Source organism: Chiloscyllium plagiosum, chromosome 40 (genome assembly GCF_004010195.1).
Source record: "Chiloscyllium plagiosum isolate BGI_BamShark_2017 chromosome 40, ASM401019v2, whole genome shotgun sequence".
Lineage (NCBI taxonomy): Eukaryota > Metazoa > Chordata > Chondrichthyes > Orectolobiformes > Hemiscylliidae > Chiloscyllium > Chiloscyllium plagiosum.
The window spans coordinates 880,566-901,643 of record NC_057749.1 but is presented as its reverse complement, the minus strand read 5'-3'; the positions used below and the strand labels follow the sequence as shown (position 1 = coordinate 901,643).

The 21,078-nt window shown below is 43.0% G+C and overlaps 1 protein-coding gene across 2 annotated transcripts in view; it reads left to right on the top strand.

The window, feature by feature from the left end:
* Positions 1-21,078, top strand: part of dapk2b (death-associated protein kinase 2b) — a 150,823-nt gene that overhangs the window by 53,961 nt on the left and 75,784 nt on the right. The window lies entirely within an intron of this gene.

The following is a 21,078-nucleotide window of genomic DNA, read 5'->3' as shown; positions in this document are numbered from 1 at the left end:
GCCTCATCTGGAGTATTGTGTGCAGTTTTGGTCGCCATACTATAGGAAGGTTGTGGAGGCACTGGAACGGGTGCAGAGGAGGTTTACCAGGATGTTGCCTGGTATGGTAGGAAGATTGTGTGAGGAAAGGCTGAGGCACTTGGGGTTGTTTTCATTGGAGAAAAGAAGGTTTAGGGGTGACTTGATAGAGGTGTACAAGATGATTAGGGGTTTAGATAGGGTTGACCGTGAGAATCTTTTTCCACGTATGGAGTCATCTATTACAAGGGGGCATAGCTTTAAATTAAGGGTTGGTAGGTATAGGACAGATGTTAGGGGTAGGTTCTTTACTCAGCGAGTCGTGAGTTCATGGAATGCCCTGCCAGTAGCAGTGGTGGACTCTCCCTCTTTATGGGCATTTAAGCGGGCATTGGATAGGCATATGGAGGATAGTGGGCTAGTGTAGGTTAGGTGGGCTTGGATTGGCGCAACATCGAGGGCCAAAGGGCCTGTACTGCGCTGTATTCTTCTATGTTCTATGTTCTATAATGCAGCCACACTCTTTCAACCAAGCCAACCAAATACAGTGACTGGCTTTAAAGCACTTTGAGATGTCCAGAGGTCATGAAAGGTTCTATATATGTATGCAAGTCTTTCATTCAATTCGAAATTGGCATTCTTTCATTCCCAATACATTTCCTCAGGTTTAATACTGTCTTGTTCCACTGTAAAGGTTCTGTTTTTGATGATTAGTGGGTTATAGTCATAGAGTCGTACTTCAAGAAACAAACCCTTTGGTCCAACCAGTCCATGCTGAACATAATCCCAAACTAAACTAGTCCCACCTCACTGCTCCTGGCCCATATCCCTCCAAACCTTTCCTGTTCATGTATCTGTCCAAACAGTCTTTTAAACATTGTAATTGTACCTGCATCCACCACTTCCTCAAGAATCCACCCTCTGTATATTAAAAAAAAATTGACCTTTTATGTCTTTTTTAAATCTCTCTCCTCTCACCGTAAAAATGTAACCCATGGTCTTGAAATTCCCCATCTTGGGGAAAAGACAACTACCATCAACTCTATCTAATATTCCTCATCATTTTATAAACTTCTATCAGGTCATCTCTCAACCTCCTACGCTCCAGTGAATAAAGCCAGCCTATCCAGCCTTCCTTTATAACTTGAACCTTCTATACTCAGCAACATCCTGGTAAATCTGTCTGAATCCTCTTCAGCTTGATAATATCCTTCCTATTACTGGACAACCAGAACTGGACACCGTATTCCTGCAATGACCTGTATAACCTTTATATAACGTCCCAACTCCTAATCTCAAAAGACTCTGCAATGAAGGCAAGTGTGCCAAACGCCATCTTAACCAACCTGTCTAGGTGTGGTGCAAGCTTTAAAGAATTATGAATCTGGACCCATATGTCCCTCTGTTCTACAACACTACTCAAGGCCCTGGCGTTAACTGTATAAACCCTACCCTTGTTTGTTGTACCAAATGCAATACCTTGCACTTATTCAGACTGAACTCCATCTGCTGTTTTTTAGCCCATTGACTTATTTGATCAAGATTCTTTAAGGTTTGGGTCTGTGAGATTTTCCTCTCACTAGGCCGCATTTAACTTCTCTGTGCAAGGAAGAGATAGAAGGGCAGAGTTGCACCTGTTATCATTTGATGCAAACCTGCTATCAGGTACCTATAGGTCATACGACATGCACCCATGCCTTGTGTCTGTAACCAATCATTGTAGTTTAAAATATTGTAGCCTTTGTGTTGTGCCAGCAACATCCCTCTCTGGTTTGCACTTCCCATCCTGCTAGTGGGTTAGCTGATCATCTCACAGTCAAGTGTTATTCATCGCTCACTTACCTTCAGGCTCAGAAATGATCACTTTGAATTTATCCTTCCAATCTCTAAATGTTCACATCATGTGACCAGAAGACCATAAGATTGACATTTGCGATAACTGAAGAACACAGCCTGTTAAACTCGAACGGACTTTAGACAACGTATCATTGGCCAAATGCAGGCAAATGGAACTAGTTTGGTTTAGAAGACCTGGTCAACGTGGACTAGTTGGACCAAAGGCTCTATTTCCATGTTGTATGGCTCTATGTCCTCCCAAGAAGGAGCAACCTGAAGTCTAACTGACTTTCACGTTATCTAAGCAGGCTACAAGGCTTCGGGAGCTGCGTGACCCAACGAATGAACCTTGTTCACAAAACCTAATTCATCCTTTGCCCTATTGTTGACTCCAGAAACAAGATCTGGAGCAATGCAGACACCTTTCCTCATGTCACAGTTTCTGGTGTTCTGGGACATGAATTCCCTTCTACAATACTGAGGTCTGGTAGCATTTTCCCACAAAGAAATAAATAAACATTTTTATTCATTCATTGGATGTTGATGTTACTGGCTGGGCCAGCATTTATTGCTCATTTCTAGTTGCCCTTTAGAAGATGGTGCTGAGTTGCCTTCTTGAACTGCTGCAGTCGATTTGGAACTGCAATGTCCCTTTGTACGATTTTCTATATGTTGACTCTAACCAGCGGAGCCTTTTCCCCACAATACTCATTGACTCCAGTTTTATTTGGGTGCTATGACGTCAGACTCTGTCTAACTGAGCTTTGATATTAAAGGCAGTCGCCCTCTGCTCACCCCCACTCTTTTTGTCTGTTTTTGAATCAAGTCTGTAAGGAGGTGAGGAGTTGAGTGGCTCTGACAGAATCCAAAGTGAGCTTCTGAGAGCAGGTTAGTGCCTTGTTAGTGATTCTTAGTGGTGCTATTGATGACAATTTGCATCACTTTACAGATGATCAAGAGTATGCTGTTCGTTTGGTGTGGTAGTTGACTGGATTGGATTTGTTCTGCTTATCGTGCCCAGGATAGGCCTGGGCAATTTTCCATCTTGGGTAGATGCCAGGGTTGTAGCTGTACTGGAATAGCATGTCTCCAACATGGTTAGATTTCAAATACAGATAGGAGGAGCTCCTGTCTGTTGCTTGCTGCTTTGCTGTTGATAATGCAAATAGTCCTGTGTTTTACTTTGACCAGGTTGACACCTCATTTTTCATTGTACCTGATGCCTGTACTGTTCATTTGAGCTAGGGTTGATTTCCTGGCTTGATGATAATGGTGGTATGGGTTGTGATATGCCAGGCCATGAGGTTACAAATAGCGAGACAAAAGTGAGGACTGCAGATGCTGGAAACCAGAGTTTAGATCAGAGTGGTGCAGGAAAAGTACAGCAGGTCAGGGTTAAGTACAATTCTGCTGCTGCTGCTAATGGCCACAGCACTGCATGGGATGAGTCTTTTGAGTTCGGAAGTAGGAATGCCTTATTGCAGTTATGTATGGCTTTTGTGAGACTATGTCTGAAATATTTCATGCAGTTTTGATCTCCTTATCTAAGAAATGATTTACTTGAGATGGAAGGAATGCAGCGGAGGATTACTTGCTGACACCAGGGATGGCAGCACTGTCTGAGAGGAGAGATTGGTTCGATTGGACCTGAATAAATTAGATATTAAAAGGCTGAGGGAGGATCTGATTGAAATGTATAAAATTCTAACAGCTGAACAGAGTAAATGCAGGGAGGATTGGACAGAACAAAATCTCAGCATATTGATTATGCCGTTTTAGGACTGAGATGAGGAAAATATTATTTTCTAAAAGATTAGTGAACCTATTACTGAATACATTCTAGAAAGGGAGAGATACCTTTTCAAATTTGAAAGGTATGATGGGGAGAAAGCAGGAAAATGGGTCAGCCGTGATATTGAATAATGCAGGAGGGTGGAAGGGCCTCCTAGTCTGAGTTTCTGTTCATTTGTTTCTATCTGTTGTGGGAATGGTGGGAGTGAGAGGAGACAGTGATGCAGGGGGAGGGGTTTTCATGATCAATAATCAGCTCTCCTTGTCTCATGAGAGCTTGTGGGATTTGGAGTCAATGTTGAGGACTCCCAGGGCAGCTCCCTCCCAAATTATATCCTTTGCCAGCATCTCAATGGGACAGGACTTACCTGAGGATGCTGATGGAGTCTTGAGCATGAGCTGTAAAATAGTGATTCTGTGACTATGACTATGTCATAGAATCCTATAGCACGAAAACAGGCCGTTCGGCCCAAACTAGTCCATGCTGACAAACATGGTAAAAACAATGACTGCAGATGCTGGAAACCAGATTCTGGATCAATGGTGCTAGAAGAGCACAGCAATTCAGGCAGCATCGAGGAGCTTCAGCAAAATCGACGTTTCGGGCAAAAGCCCTTCATCAGGAATAAAGGCAGAGAGCCTGAAGCGTGGAGAGATAAGGTCCACATTGTTGCCCTGGGGTTGAAGTGTTCCGAGGCGGAAGATGAGGCGTTCTTCCTCCAGGCGTCTGGTGGTGAGGGAGCGGCGGTGAAGGAGGCCCAGGACCTCCATGTCCTTGGCAGAGTGGGAGGGGGAGTTGAAATGTTGGGCCACAGGGTGGTTTGGTTGATTGGTGCGGGTGTCTCGGAGATGTTCCCTACACCTCTATCCAAGGCCCCACACCACCTCCCTCACCTCTATCCAAAGCCCTAAAGGAGCCTTCCATATCCATCAAAATTTTACCTGCACATCCACTAATCTCATTTATTGTATCCGTTGCTCCCGATGCCGTCTCCTCTACATTGGGGAAACTGGGCGCCTCCTAGCAGAGCGCTTTCTGAGAGTGCATTCACTGTATCGTCTTGTGAACTTTCTTCTGCACTCTCTAGTTTAATAACATCCTTCCTATAGCAAGGTGACCAAAACTGAACACAATACTCCAAGTACATCCTCACCAACGTCCTGTACAACTGCAACATAACTTCTCAACTTCTATACTCAATGCCCTGATTGATGAAGGTTAGTGTTCTAAAAGCCTTATTCACGCCCTGTCTGCCTGTAACTCCATTTCAGAGAACCATGTACCTGAACCCCAAGATCCCTCTGTAAAACTACACTCTTTAAGGCCCTACCATTCACATGAAATTCCTCCCTTGATTTCACCTTCCAAAATGCAAAACCTCACACTTGTCTATATTAAACTCCATTTGCCATTTCTCGGCCCACTTCCCATTTCTCGGCCCACTTCCCCAGCTGATCAAGGTCCTCATACATTCTCAACCAAATCATTGATATAGATAAGAAATAGCAATGGGCCCGGCACTGACCCCTGAGGCACTCCACTAGTCACAGGCCTCCAGGCATCCTTCCACCTTTATCCTCTGTCAGGCTGTTGCTTGACTAGTCTCTGAGAAGCTCCTCCAAATTCTGGTGCCACGGTCTGGGTCTCCTGTATAGTTTTACTCCTATTCACTTTGTCTTTAGCTTCCGCTGAATGGCTGCTTCAGAGGACAGTATAAATTACATCTAAGCTAGACTGGGTAAGGACAGCAAGTTTCTTTCCTGAAAATATATCAGTGAACCAAATGGGTTTTCATGACAATTTTGATCTTCGTTGCCACCGTCACTGAAACTAGTTTTTTAAAAAAATTCTAGAATTATTAACAGAATTTAAATTGCACCAGCTGCCATAGTGGGACTTGAACCAGTGACCCCAGAAATTGAGCTCTGGATTACTGATCCAATGACGCTTTGACAATCCCAACAAGGAGCTGGAATAGTCCATTTGTACCCTCAAGCCTACTCTAGGCATATCTTCTATTTATTCCTATACTTCCCCCATCACCAATCACCTATGGCCCTGGGAGACTGGCTCTGTGTCAGTTGGTGCATTGTCTTTTTGTCTTATGTCAGACTTTGCAGGGCCTATTTCTCAGGTTTAAGTTTCTTCAAAATTAAAATCCTAAGCCTTGGTCCAATGATAGCTAACTGACTCTGTCCTTTCTGGGTCTGAATAAAATGGTCTCAGAACAAGAGGCCATTTGTGCCATTATGTCCATGCTGTCTCTCTGCAAGAACAAATCAGCTGATTGCTCTCCCTAATTTTATTTTCTCTTCAAATGATCCAAGCTCCTTCTTGGAGATGTGGGGATAATGTTTGACCTCACTGCGAGGAGAAATTGTGCAGGTTCTATACAGCAGGTTCTGTACAGAAGGAGCGAACTCACTTCGCAAGATCACCAAAATACCCTGCCCCTCAGCGACCATTTGGAGACAGCATAATGTTAAATGTTTTATGACATTGGTTGCCATGTCATTAAACTATGTGGAGAAGAATTTCATTGAATTAATTTATCCTACGTGGTTATTTTATTTGCTGTCTGAGGTAATTGAATGAGTTTATAGAGTGACCAGCCCTGAAGTAGACTGTTCAGCCCATTTTGTATTTGTATTTGTTCTTTCAACAGATTATCTCATTAGTCTTATTCTGTTCAATCTTCCTTTGATCATCTTTACTCAAGAGAGAACAACCTCAGTTTTCCTAATATTATGTCCAAGTGGAATCATAGTTACATAAAATATACAAAATAATATTAGAAAAATGACTAAATTATATTTATGATATTCTGAAGGTAAAGTAGCAATCAATAAATCACTTGGAACATTCTTGACAGTAATGTCTTTCTACTAGTTAGTGTGTAACCAGCCTGTCTCCAGACACGATATTGGTTAGATTCCATTGTTCTGGCCCAGGGATTGAAATGGAATAGTGGTGCTGCAATTGGTAACACTAAAATGAGAAACACATGTCCCCGTTCGCACTGTTTGCTTCTGAGGTTGAGAAAAAAGTTTGGACTAAAGCCAGGAGCTAACTGGGAGGTTATTCACACTTTCCATTATACAATTAGGAACTGATAATAGAAAGTTACAGTAAGGTTGCACACATGTGAGACATTTGTCTTTGGATCTGTACAGTGTGAATTTCACTTGCGGAGTATCATTTAAGTATTCAATGTTCAGTATATCTTGCAGACTTAAACAGATGTTGTTAGCAATTTTGTTTTGGTTTATGGGTCTCTGCCCAGGCATGAATAAATTAATTTGTGTCAATGATTATGTGAGCTGGGCCAGCATTTATTGCCCATCCCTAACTGTCCTTGAGAAGGTGTTGGAAGCTCCTTTTTGAGCCACTGCAGATTGGAGTAGGGAGCCCCCAGTGCTGTTATGGAGGGAATTTTGACCCATCAACACTGAAGTGAAGTGTATCTATTTCCAAGTGAAGAAGATGAGTACCTTTTTAGAGGGGAATTTGCAGGGGGTAGTTTTCCCATGTATCTGCTGTCCTTGTCCTTCCAGATGGAAATAGTCATGCATTTTGAAGGGTATGTCTAAGGAACTTTCGTAAGATCCTACAGTACATCTTGCAGATGATACACACTGCTGCTACTGAGTGTCGATGATGGAGGGAGTGAATGTTTGTGCATGTGGGGCCGAACAAGCTCTTTGTCCTAGATGGTAGCAAGCTTTGTTACTGCTGATTGTTTATTGTGCAAAAGGATTTAACAATTTTCTCACAGAAGTTCCTTTGTCAATGCTTGGGGAAGTTGTCTTATATTTTGATATATGTAGCCTGCTTATTTTAAAATGAATTTTCTGGATAAATCTATTGCCCATTCTTAGACTCAGCATGGATAAGGGGGACCTGGAAAAAGCACAGCAGGTCAAGCAGCATCAGAGGAGAAGGGGAGATCAATGTTACAGGTCGTAACCTTTCATCAGGACTGGGGAGGGCAAGGGGGCTGCGAAGTAGATGAAGGGGGTGGGGCGAGGGGAAATGTGGGAGGGATGGTGATAGGTGAATGCAGGTAGCTGTGATGGTCAGTGGGAAGGGTGGAGGGGATAGGTGGTTAGACACTTAGAGTATAGAAGGAGGCTCTTTGGCCCATCGTGTTTGTGCCAGTCTATAAAAACCTAATGACACTAATCCCATTGCTATGGCAACACGTGTAAATCTCTAAATACTGCTTAAATGTTAAGAGTTTCTGATTCAAAGACGCTCTTCTGGCAGTGAGTTACAGACTCCCACTATCCTCCTTGTCTAAGTCTTTCTCCTCAACTCTCCTCGTAGCCTTCTACCTCCACCTACCCAAGCTCCTCATAATCCTATATACTTCTATCAGGTCTCTCCCAAACCTCACTGCCCCAGGGGAAACAGCCCCAGGCTCACCAACCTTCCTTCACAGCTCAGGTAACACCCTGGTAAATCTCCTTTGCAATAAAAAAATCTGAAACGGAAACAAAGTGCTCGAGAAACTCTAGATTTTTAGAGGGGAAAAAATAATTAAGGTTTTGAGTCCGATGAAGCATAATTGGACTCAACCTTAACTGTGCAATTAGCATTGTCCCTACAATGTGCTGACCAGAATTACACAGTATTCCAGTTGTGATCACCAGTACTATATTTTCTGGCATAATCTGCTTGGTTTTGCATTTTGTATTACACCTAATGAAGACAACCATCCCATGGAGAAAGTGAGGACTGCAGACGCTGGAGATCAGAATCGGAGTGTGTTGCTGGAAAAGCACAGCCGGGGGTCAGGCAGCATCCGAGGAGCAGGAGAATCAATGTTTCGAGTATAAGCCCTTCATCAGGAATGTCAAGCATAAGCTTTTCCTGATGAAGAGCTTATGTTTGAAGCGTTGATTCTCCTGCTCCTTGGATGCTGCCTGACCGGCTGTGCTTTTCCAGCAACACACTTTTTTGACCATAATCATCCCATATGCTGCCTTATTCACTTTTATCTGCATGCCCTGCAACCATCAGATCTGAAGGGGATGAGGAAGTGAGTGAGACAGTTGGTGACAGTGTCTACAGCAAAAGACCAAGCGAATGTTACTGGTAGTAAGGCAGAATTTGAGATGTGAGATGGGTGTGAATGATCTGTGTAAAAAGGGCAGAAGCTCACAACACCAAGTGAAGTCACCTGAAAAAGGAGCAGCACTCCGCAAGCTTGTGATTTCAGATAAACCTGTTGGACTGTAAAGTGGTGTGACTTCTGACCTTGTCTACACCGGTCCAACACTGGCACCTCCACATCATGAAAATGAGAACACTGTAAACAGCTTAAGCAGAAAATGAAGTGTTGTTCCTCAAGATTGTGCTGAGCTGGTTGGAATACCACAGCAGGTTCAAGACGGAAATGTTAGAATCAGAGCAAGATGGTTTATTGAAATGGCAAGCACCTGGGAATTCAAGGTCCTTCCTACCGTTTAGAGGGGAGGTGTTCCCCAAAGTAATCTCACATTTTTGTTTGATTTTGCCAATGTAAAGGAGTGAGCAGCGAATACAGGCATTTCTGCCGCTTCCAGCAGGATACCATCATCAAACATATTCTCCAATGTCTCTGCTGACAACGTTTCACTGGTACTATCCTTTCTGTGCCACGCTGGTCCATTCCTTCATCACTTCGAACACATCTCATTCCTGCTTCCACACCTCCCTCCCAAACCATGGCACTTTGCCATGCAATCACAGAAGATGTAAACTTGCCCTGTTATCTCCTCCTTCACTCTCAATCTAGTCTACTTAATTCACTGCTCACAATGTGGTCTCATTTACATTGGTGAGACCAGATGCAGACTGGTGCCCACTTCCCCCTCTGTAGAGTGTAAAATCTAACATTTGCCAGCTGCCTTTGAATCTGGTATGATGTGTCTTCTGAACTAATGTTCAATCTGATCCTTTCTTCAGAGTTGCTGCCACACTTGCTGACTCTTTCCAGGATTCTGTTTTCATGTGCACATTGTTGCATAAACCAGGGCAAAGTGGAATTCAGTCTGATGAATAGAGAGTGTGCAACTCACCCTACATCTCTTTTGTATTATTTCCTTTGCATTAAAGTCGAAGGAAATAAAAAATTGAAAGAGATATAAATCTTTATTCAATATTTAAGTTCAATATTTGCTGATTCATCACCACCACCCATTTTATCAATTGCTCAAGTACAGATCTATCTCAATGAGTAATCAGACTGAACACACAGGGAGGAGTCTGACTTCCTAAAAAAAATTTAAACCAGCGCTACCCAATTTGGTGGGATGACCATCTTTTTTTATTAAAGAACATGAAATGCAATTGGGGAAGCTGGGAGAGTTTAGCAGCAGCTGCAGTTACTTTGACATTCCTGCTCATACCAGAGAAGATTGTGCTGTATTTAGAAATCTTCCTGATGCACCCGCATGTGAAGATTAAGAATGTTTTACTGAAATAGGAGTGTTAATTAGAGAGTTAAATGCAGAGTTTGGGTTCGCAATTTGCAGCTGTTGGAAGAAAAGCCCCTGAGATGGAATCGAGCTGAGAAATCTGCCCTCCTTTGTTGGAATGAGCCCTTTCGTCGCACTGTTGAGAGCAGGTGGTGAGGAGCCACATTTAGAGTTTTAAGTTTCTTACTAAGCCCAGTGGAACACAAAACTGCCTGACTCAACATATTTTTCATTTAGCTGCCCAGACGTTAATTCCTTAAAACAAAGTTGTGATTATTAATATGAATATATTCATTTAGAGCTCCATCCATGTTTAATTGAGTTAATTTTGTGGCTGCTATTGTTACCAGTAACAGAGGGTGCTCTGTCTTGGATGTTGGGAGCTCCCAGTGAATCTGCATGAAATCCTGAGCATTTTGGGATGATTTAGTTTTGTTTTGTGCTAATGTTGGCTGGCCCCTGGACACTGTTCATCAAAGCTTCCACTTGATCAGAGAGGACAGAGAATGGTGAGGATGTCAATTCCTGAAGGAATATTGATGCAAATGCAATTGTGCTTGAGGGAAAGCTACAAGCTGTACCTAATGGAAGGGTGAATGGTGGTATGTTTGGAAGGCAAATTAGGAATTGAGAGGAGGAGGAGAAGGCTTGTGTAGTGTAGTCACTCGTCCAGAACAGTTGCGCAGGCTGGGCTGTTTCATTGCTTCAAATTCTCTGAATCCTATTCTGTCAACAAGAAGATCTACATCCTGTTCAGATGTGGAGAGTTTTCTGTTGTGCTGATCCACTTACTTCCTTTAATCAGCAAACATTCCAAGGGGAAATGAAATTTCTTTAGTGATTAGATGATCTGATGGAACAATTTATGTCAGTGATAATGTTTCCTGATTGCAATTCCTGGTCACCTGGCATTTGGCTGTTTACTGATCTTTCACGTGTCAATGTTAATTGACTCCAGGTGTGTTGAGTGATACTGAGAAAGTTGCAAAATAATTGTTACCTTAAAATTTACAAAGAGAAGTTGTGCAGTCTACATTGTATATATGTCATTGTATTTTGGTTAATATAATCTTCAAAGTAAGAAATGGATTTGAGTGAAGTTTCTCATTTTTAAGATAATAAATATGAATAGACTTTAATGCCTGGCCATGATTACTGTATAGCAATCTCTTCTGTAAACTTCAATAATTTTATGTAAATATACACATGGACATAATAAAAATTTTCTTAATTTTTTTTAATCATTCATAGCATGTGATCACTTCTGGCTAGGACATTGTTTATCGTATATCCTTAATTCACTTCAAGAAGGTTGAGATGGCTTCTTGAACCTCTGCCTGTAATTTTCCTATAGAGATTTGAAACAGTTGAGTAGTTTTACTGGATTTTTCTCAAGACAGTTGAGAGTCAACCACATTGCTGTGGGTTTGGAGTCACAAGTTGGCCAGCCAAGAGAGGTTGGCAGATTTCCTTCCCTAAATTGCATTAGTGAACCAGGTGCCACTAGTAGTGGTTATTAATAATAGCAACTCTTTTTAGTTCAGAGTTTGTTTAATTGATTGAATCAAATTATCAGCTGCCATGATGGGAATTGAACTCACCGAGCTTGATTATTATAGTAGGCTTCTGGCTCACTAGGTCAGTGGTGTAACTATTATGCTATCATCAAATTATTATCCTGAGTTAAAAACAATTTGAATAAGTATTGTTCAGCAATGAAAGTGGCACTTGTGACCCAATGTAGTGAAGTCAGAGAGACCTATTGAATTTCAAAAAATAATTAGTGATAAGTGAATCTGTGTGTACCTGTTTTTATATCCAACAATTGCAAAAGTAATAAACGGTCATTTTAATCTGTAAACTGACACTTGTAGATGTCAGAATAAATGACAAGATAATCACTGCACTTTGAGTAATATGAAATTAAACCACTTCACAGCAATACAGCATATACATGGTTTTGGTATATTCTAAACACTGTACAAAATCAGACTTCATGCAGTGCATATTTCACCCTTGATATTACCAAAAATCCATCAATTTACTGATTAATGCTGATTTTTGTTTGCATGATCAGGAAGGAGATTCCTCTTTAGATTATAATCTTACCTGGGCTTAAAGAGAAAGGTCAAGTAGAGAGTGTGGTGCTGGAAAAGCACAGCAGGTCTGGCAGCATCTGAGGAGCAGGAGAATGGACGTTTCGGGCAAAAGCCCTTCATCCGGGTTGATTGTCGTTTGAAAACTATTGTCCTGCTCCTCGAATGCTGCCTGACCTGCTGTGCTTTTCCAGCACCACACTCTCGACTCTAATCTCCAGCATCTGCAGTCCTCTCTTTCACCTTGAAGAGCGAGGTGGTGAACCAAAAACTTGGATTTTTTTGGAGGTGAGGAAAAGAATATGTTGACCCACTTTCTGCATTTGCAGAGCTTTCAATGACCTGCTGAACAACAACTGAGGTTTGCATGTTGATTTAATTTAAAAACAAAACTGCAGATGCTGGTACTCTGAAATTAAAAACAAATGGATGCAGAAACTCAGCAGGTCTGATTACATCTATGGAGAGAAAGCAGAGTTAATATTTCAAGTCCAGTGACCCTCCTTCAAAACTAATGTGCTGATTGTCTGGCACCTTTTATCACTAATCATGTGACCAAGAAAACTTTGTGTGTGTGTCTAGTCTACGCTGGAGGTTGTGGTTCACAGTGTTCATTTATCACAAGAGAGTTTGGGTAAAGGGAGTAAAGATATCTTTGACCGCAACATCCGTACCAATATCAAGATCCTGCTGTAAATGGCAGTCAACCTACGTACTCTCTTTTATACAGCTCTGAAATTAGAGCTACTTCTAGACCCCACTTAAAGGCCATTGAGGAATACCATCGATGCTCTCTGAGATGGATTTTCCACATCTGCTGGGAGGATAGACATACTAACATCAGTAACCTTGAAGTTACCAATAGCCTCCGCATCGAGGCCGTGATCATCTAAAAGCAACTCTACTGGGCCAGCCACTTCTTCAGATGCCCTGAGAAAACTCATTGGCAATAGGAAGTATAGGAAAGGAATCTGAGATAAGAATGCCAAAAGTCTGAAGGTCAAGGACTAATTACACCTCCCAGAAACACCCACCAAATATCTGATTGGAGATGCAACTCTATGATCAGGCTTATCAGCCACAAGGGACCCACAGAACCATGCCCAGTAACATGGAATTTCCCAGGTGGACTGTCATGCTGGTTAGCGAGTGATGGTCAATGACAAGTTCCCAATATCCTTTTGTGTATGACCCTCTGTTCTGAACACCCCAGTCATCAAGAGCATGCTTCCTGCATACCCTGTCTAATCCTGTTAGAATGTTACAGATTTCTGAAATCATAGAACATACCCCTGCTCCTGTGTTCCAAGTTTGCACTAACCAGTTTCCCATCTGGTTGCTTGTTGGCCATGTGTATCATTCTACACGAATGTTCCAATGTGCAGTACTCTAATGCACAAGCGGCTTCTTAAAGTCTTTATCTACACAATGGCCCCATGAAAAGAATCTTCTGTGGTCATGTATAAAACAACACATTCTAAAAATATCCTCTCTGATGTGGAGAACGATTTGTGAAATGTCTTTTTTTTTATAAAAAGACCAAGTTCGTTCTTTTCAAAGCAGGATAAAGATTAGAAATTAATTGAATCTATTTCAGAGAAGTCCAGGAAAACTCTGGGCTGTGTTTTGAAAATATTTGGTGTATGTTGGTGGGCCCATGAGGGGCCCAACTCACCTTGTTAGCATGGACAAATGTTCAATTGTACTTGACCTAGCTCTGTACGGTAAGTCTAGTGCTTATTTCTGCCTCTTTGCCGCCTTCAAATTGGCCACTTTAGGAAAATACACTAACATTAAAAAGAATCTTCCCCAGTTTCTGCTGAGCAGTGGGAGTTGTAAGTATCTCCTTTCAGTTTCCTTCTGTGTGAGAGGTTATTCCATTCCTCGGTTTATTAATAAATTAACAGAAAACAGATTCAAATGCAGCTGGAAGGTGAAGCTAGTAGCAGAAAGTGCAAAAGAAGGGAGGTTTCTTTATAGATTCCCTACAGTGGGGAAACAGGCCTTTTGGCCCAACAAGTCCACGCCAACCCTCCGAAGAGTAACCCGAACAGACCCATTTCCCTCTGACTAACACACCTAACCTATAGCATGGCCAATTCACCTGACCTGCACATCTTTGGACTGTGGGATGAAACCGGAGCACCCAGAGGAAACCCACGCAGACACTGGGAGAATGTGCAAACTCGACATGGACAGTCGCCTGAGGCTAGAATTGAACCTGGGACCCTGGTGCTGTGAGACAGCAATGCTAACCACTGGGCCACCTTGCCACCCCATGGTTTTGGTGAACTATTTTTTAAAGAACACTAATTTGGCTTTGACTGGACCACAGTTTATGAAGATATTGCAGAGGATTCAGGAAAGATTCTGGAGAATAGCTCCAGGGATGAATAGGTTAGATTGACTTACTGGGCCTGTTTCCATTAGAGAAGAGAAAATAGTGTTCAAATTCGTGAGATAGATGAACATACTGTTCCTGTTGGTGGAATGGTCAAGAATCAGAAGTCACAGATCTGAAAGAATTCGAGGTGACATGAGGAAAGCAGTTTTACACAGTGAGTGGTTGGTTCTGGAATGAACCACGTGAGTCTGGGGCAGGCAGGTTCAGTTGAGGCCACCAAGAGGAATTTGGACAATTATCAGAGAGAAGATTTGCAGGCCTATATTGAGGAACAGGATCCACTAAGTTACTGTTGTTCACACAGGTCCTCTGCATGGCAGGTCTTTTTCTCTCCAGCAACCGTCACTGATTGCATGATCTATTAGAGATGGAAAATGATGAGTTTGATTAATTTATTGATGTCACATGTACCAAGATGCAGTGAAAGGCGTTGTTGTTTTGTGTGCTATACAGACAGATCAGATCATAAAAGTACGTCAGGGTAGCAGAATAGAGTGCAGGATACAGCATTGCAGTCACAAAGAAGGTGCAGAGCGAGAGATCAAAATTAACATTGGAGGGGTCTTCTACCTGATGGAAGTGAATGGAAGAGAGTAAACCAGGGTGAGAGGGGTCTTTGATTATGTGGTTGCTTTCCCAAGATCCGTGGGAATTCCAGATGGAGTCAGTGGTTGGAAAGCTGGTTTGCGTGATGGACTGGGCTGTGTTGATGATTCTCTGTACTTTCTTGCAGTTTTGGCAAGAGCAGTTGCCATAGTATATAATAATACATCCAGATAGGATGCTTTTTATAATGCATCTATAAAAATTGGTAAGAGTCCTTTGAGGACATGTTGAATTTCCATAGCATTCTGAGCAAGTAGTGATGTTGTTATGCTGTTTTGACTGTCATGTCAACATGGGTGGACAAATGTTTGGTGACCATCACTCCTAGGAACTTGGTGGTCTTGACAATGTCCACCTCCACAACTGATGCAGGCAGAGGCATGTTCCCCCCCTCTATTTTCTGAAGTCAATGAGCAGCTCCTTCATTTTACTGACATTGATGGAGAGATAGTGGTATGGTGTAAAGATAACAATCTCTTTCTTATTCTGTCTCACTGTTGTTTTGGAGTACAACTTTCAACGGTAGTGTCATCAGCAAACTTGTAAATGGAGTTGCGGTGGAATTTGGTCACAGTCGTGAGTGTAACAAAGAAACATAGAACAAACATAGGAGGCCATTCGGCCCTTCGAGCCTGCTCCACCATTCATCACGATCATGGCTGATTGTCCAACTCAAAAGCCTAGTCTACTTTCTCCCCATAACTATTCACCCTAAGTGCTATATCTAGCCGTCTCTTGTATACATTCAATGTTTTGGCATCAACTACTTCTTGTGGTAATGAATTCCACAGGCTCACCACACTTTGGGTGAAGAAATGTCTCTCCTCATCTCCGTACTAAATGGTCTCCCCTGAATCCTCAGGCTATGATCCCTGGTCCTGGACACATCCACCATCAGAAACGGCCTCCCTGCATCTCCCCTGTCTAGTCCTGTTAGAATTTCATAAGTCTTTGGAATTATGGTGTTGAAAGCAGAGCTGTAGTCAACAAGTAGGAGCCTGATGTAGCTATCCTTGTTATCTGGATGTTCCAGGGAGATAGTGTCTGGGGTGGACCTGTTGCACCAATAGGCAAATTACAAAGGATCAAGGCAATCCGGGAGGCAGGAGTTGTGAGCCATGACTACCTCTCGAAGCACTTCATAATATTGCAGGTCAGAGCCACCAGGTGGTAGTCATTTGAGGAATGCTGCATGATTTTTCTTTGGCACTGGGATGATGGTGGTCATCATGAAGCAAGTGGGGACTTCAAATCGTTGTAAGGAGAAGTTAAAGATGTCTGTGAATACTCCCACCAACTGGTCTGCACAGGGTCTAAGTGCATGGCCAGGCACTGTATCCAGGCCAGTTGCTTTCTATGGGTTCACCCTCAAGAAAGCTGTGTAACAGCTGCGGCAGTGACCGTGGGTGCATTGGCGCCTGTTAGCATGGGTGACATTGTTCCACTGATCTTCTGTTATAATTGAGTCTGCAATTCCTTGAGCTTGTTGAGTTGGGATGTACTGTTGCCCAGGATTCTGTTTGACTTTGTAGCCCGGTATGTCATGTGAGCCTTACCATAAATGGCGCGTGTCCATGTGATTGGTCTGGATCTCCAGCTTAGTTTGGTGTTGCCTCTTGGCATCTGTGACATCATGAAGGTCATACCTGGGTTTCCTATATAGGTTAGAGTTGCCCGACTTGACCGCCTCAGACCCGTACTTCAGTAGGGAATAGATCTCCTAGTTTGTCTGTGGTTTCCAGTTGAGGAACATTTGGATTAACTTCATCGGCAGACAGTCTTCGACACATTTAGTAACGAAGTCTGTGACAGTGCTGGCATACTCATTTAGATTGGCTGCTGAGTTCTTGAATATGGACCAGTCCACTGACTGTAAGCAGTTCTGTAGTAGCCCCTTCCATTGCCTTAGACCAACACTGTACTACTTTCTGCACTGGGACCTCAGGCCTCGATTTCTGGTTGTAAACTGGGAGGAGGAACACGGCGTTGTCATCTGACTTTCCTAATTATGGACAAGGGATGGGACATAATGGTTGTATAACAATGATCAAGAATGATGGGATCAGACGAAGCATTGATTGTGTATTGGTAGCACATTCTTGAGGTCGGCCTGGTTGAAGTCACCAGCTACAATGAACAAGGCCTCAGAGTATTCTGTTTCAAGACTGTTTGTAGTGTTTTGTATTTTATCAAGTGTGCTCTTCACTTCCACATGTCAGGATAGTGGAGGTTAACTTGTGTGGCAGATAGTGTGGCACAGTGGTTAGCACTGCTGCCTCACAGCGCCAGAGACCCAGGTTCAATTCCGGCTTCAGGCAACTGTCTGTGTGGAGTTTGCACATTCTCACCGTCTCTGCGTGGGTTTCCTCCGGGTGCACCGGTTTCCTCCCACAGTCAAAAAATGTGCAGGTTAGGTGAACTGGCCATGCTAAATTGCCCGTAGTGTGAGGTGAAGGGGTAATTTTAGCGGAATGGGTCTGGGTGGGCTGCTCTTCGGAGGGTCAGTGTGGACTTGTTGGGCTGAAGGGCCTGTTTCCACACTGTAAGTAATCTAATCTAATCTAATCATAGTAGGGACGAAACTTCACTGTAAGATATTCTAGGTGCGGGATGCAGTAACCTGCCAGGGTCATGATATCTGAGCACCAGGAGGCAGACCCCACTGCTCCTGAGGATACCAAGTGGGCCATTTGGTGAACTGAGAAACCCTCTGGTTATAAGGCATAGTCAGGTGTAGCAGGTGTGAGCCATGTCTCTGGAAAACAGAGCGTACAGCTCTCTCTCTATTCCCTTAGGAAGGTGAGTCTACCTTTTTAAATTCATCCACTTAATTGCTAATGGCTGGATGTTTTCCAGTTGTATGCTGGGGAGGGGGTCTTGAAACCCTAAGGTTTGCCCCAAGTGGCAGTAACTTGGTCATTGGTGTGGCATGTTTAGATGATGATTATTAATCATTGACATTCATTCATTGTCACTGTGACACTCTCAATTAACTCCCTCCAATCCTGATGAAGGGTTTTTGCCTGAAACGTTGATTTTCCTGCTCCTCGGATGCTGCCTGACCTGCTGTGCTTTGCCAGCACCACTCTTATCTACACTCCCAATTAACTTCAACCCATTATTATGTGGTAGAAGAATGAATTTTCACAGAAAAGGCAAGGTGTACCAAAGGAGCTCAGTGCCCTTTGTGGCAGTCTTGCAGTGGTGTTTCCAAATTGTGATGCATTTAATTTCCATTGACAAGTGGTTCAGTGAAAAATAATTGTTGGAAACCATGATTCAGCAGCAAATAGTAAGATAGTATGGAGTTTATTATTGTTCTATTCCTTATCACAGTCCCTTCAGTCGTTTGACCTGAAAGCTGTTTCATAGGATGAATCATAGAATCCTTAGTGTGGAAACAGTCCATTTGGCCCAACAAGCCCACCCTCTGAACAGTAACCCACCCAGACCCATTTCCCTATGTTATTACTCTACATTTACCCCTGACTAATGCACCTAACCTACACATCCCTGAACACAAGGGGCAATTTAGCATGGCCAGTTCACCCAACCTGCACATCTTTGGACTGTTGGAGGAAACCAGAGCACCCAGAGGAAATCAATGCACACACAGGGAGAATGTGCAAACTCCACACAAACTGTCGCCCAAGGCTGGAATTGAACCCGGGTCCCTGGTGCTGTGAGGCAGTAGTGCTAACCACTGAGCCACCGTGCCTTTTCCCGTATGTGTCTTATGTCCCACTTTCTTTCTTCTTCTGTCAGGCTCTCACTCAGTCTGGACTGAAACTGCTTCAACAAAGTTGTGGACTAAATGCGAAGAGCCTCTCTTAGGAACTGAAAAGAATGTTCTTCCTCTCACTTCTCTGGTTTGCATCTCAACTCCACCTCCTGTCGACCCAGTCTTCTCTCACCGCCAACCCACCCTCAACAAGTGCTACATTTTGAGCACAGCACCAGAGCTGGTTGACCTGATTAAACCAACATTGATTCATAGGGATATGGATATGTTACATAAGTGGGCAGTAAGGTGGCAGATGGTATATGAAGTTGGGAATATTGATGTTATTCACTTCGGTTGTCAGAATAGAAAAGCAGAATACTTTTTTAAAACGCATGAAACTTGTACATATTGATGACCAGAAGGATTTGGGTGTCCTCATACAAAAACACAAAATTAACTCTTATAAATAGCAGGCAATCAAGAAAATTAATGATTTGGAGATGCCGGTGTTGGACTGGGGTGTACAAAGTTAAAAATCACACAACACCAGGTTATAGTCCAACAGGTTTAATTGGAAGCACACTAGCTTCGGAGCAAAAGCTAGTGTGCTTCCAATTAAACCTGTTGGACTATAATCTGGTGTTGTGTGATTTTTAACTAAGAAAATTAATGGCTTTTTGACTTTATAGCAAGAGGATTTTGGTGCAGGAATAAAGGAATTTTATTACAATCGTGCAGCATTTTGCTGAGCCCATATTTGGAATGCTGTCTGCAGTTTGGTTTCTGAATTTGAGGAAGATACTTCTATTGGAAAGAGTACAGAGGAGGTTCATGGAATTGGTCCCTGTGATGAGGGGGCTGGCCTACGATGAGTGATTGAATGAATGGCCAATGTTCCCTGTAATGGGAGGTGATCTCATTGCGACAGATAAAATTCTGAAGAGGCATGACAAAGTAGACAGTAAGGCTATTTCCACTGGCTGGGGAATCTAGAATATTCTGGGGCACATTTAAAGCATAAGGGGCTGTGAAAATTAATGATGGAGTGAAGAAATTCATCCTCGTGGTTAGGATTTGGGAAGAATTCTCCACTCCAGAGGGTTGAGAGTATGCCATTGTTGACCGTGTTTAAGGCTGAGATAGACTGACAATTTTGGTGCTTTGGGAACTGAGAGGCACAGGGAATGGGCAAAGATCAATTGGGCAGGCAAATCCTAACCAGCCAAGTGGACTACGCCTGCTTTTATTTCTTCTGATGACTCAGCAGGCTAACGAAACACACAATTTCTGTACACAATATACGACTTGTTGCGTTTGGACCCGAAGAATTATTTTGAGGGTTTTGAGTTCACTGCACACAGACCCCCACCACCCAAATTGAAAAACCGAACCTGCCTACAAGAATACAAGCCACTCTGCAGCCATTTTGAACCTGACAGGGTGTTAATTGACTAAGGATGGGACTTTTGCCCCTTTTGAGAAGGAGGTTCTACTATAGAGGGCTGCTGACCAGTCAGATTAGCCAGAAGCTTGACATGGCCTGCAGCACCAGGTGGGAGTGGTGGACACTGTAATATCAGCCTTTACCTGAAGACAATGATGGTCTGGAGGCCTATTTTTAAAGGGAGCTCTGCAGTAATGAAAGCACCAGTCAGGTTTGAATGCTCAGGGACAAGACGTACGAAGAAGGATTATGACCTTGAGCAGGAGAGGGAGGCAAGTTAGCCTCTGATGGACAGAGGATCCCCTAAAGGACATCTGCCACACTCCCCTAGACACCAGCTCAGCTACTGGGTCTGTGCAGTTGCCAGCTGTGGAGAAGATAGCAGTGGTTGCTTAAGAGGACAAAGTAGGCCTAAGGGTGAGCTGGCTGCTTTACCTCTCTCCCCCACCCTGTTCTGGTTTGTGTTGGGAGACAAGGCAGGTGACGAGGAGTTACACTGTCTTTTATGATATACCCATACTGTTCCCCGCCCCCCCCCAACCCCCAAATCCAACAGTATAAGACTGTAAAGTGCAGCTTCATTACAACTTTTTAAAGTTGTACAACAGGAATCCAGGAGATTCTAGAGGACATGAACCATAAGAGATCAGTTTCCTTCTCTCTGGAGAGAGATTTGAATACCCCATTTTCAGCTATA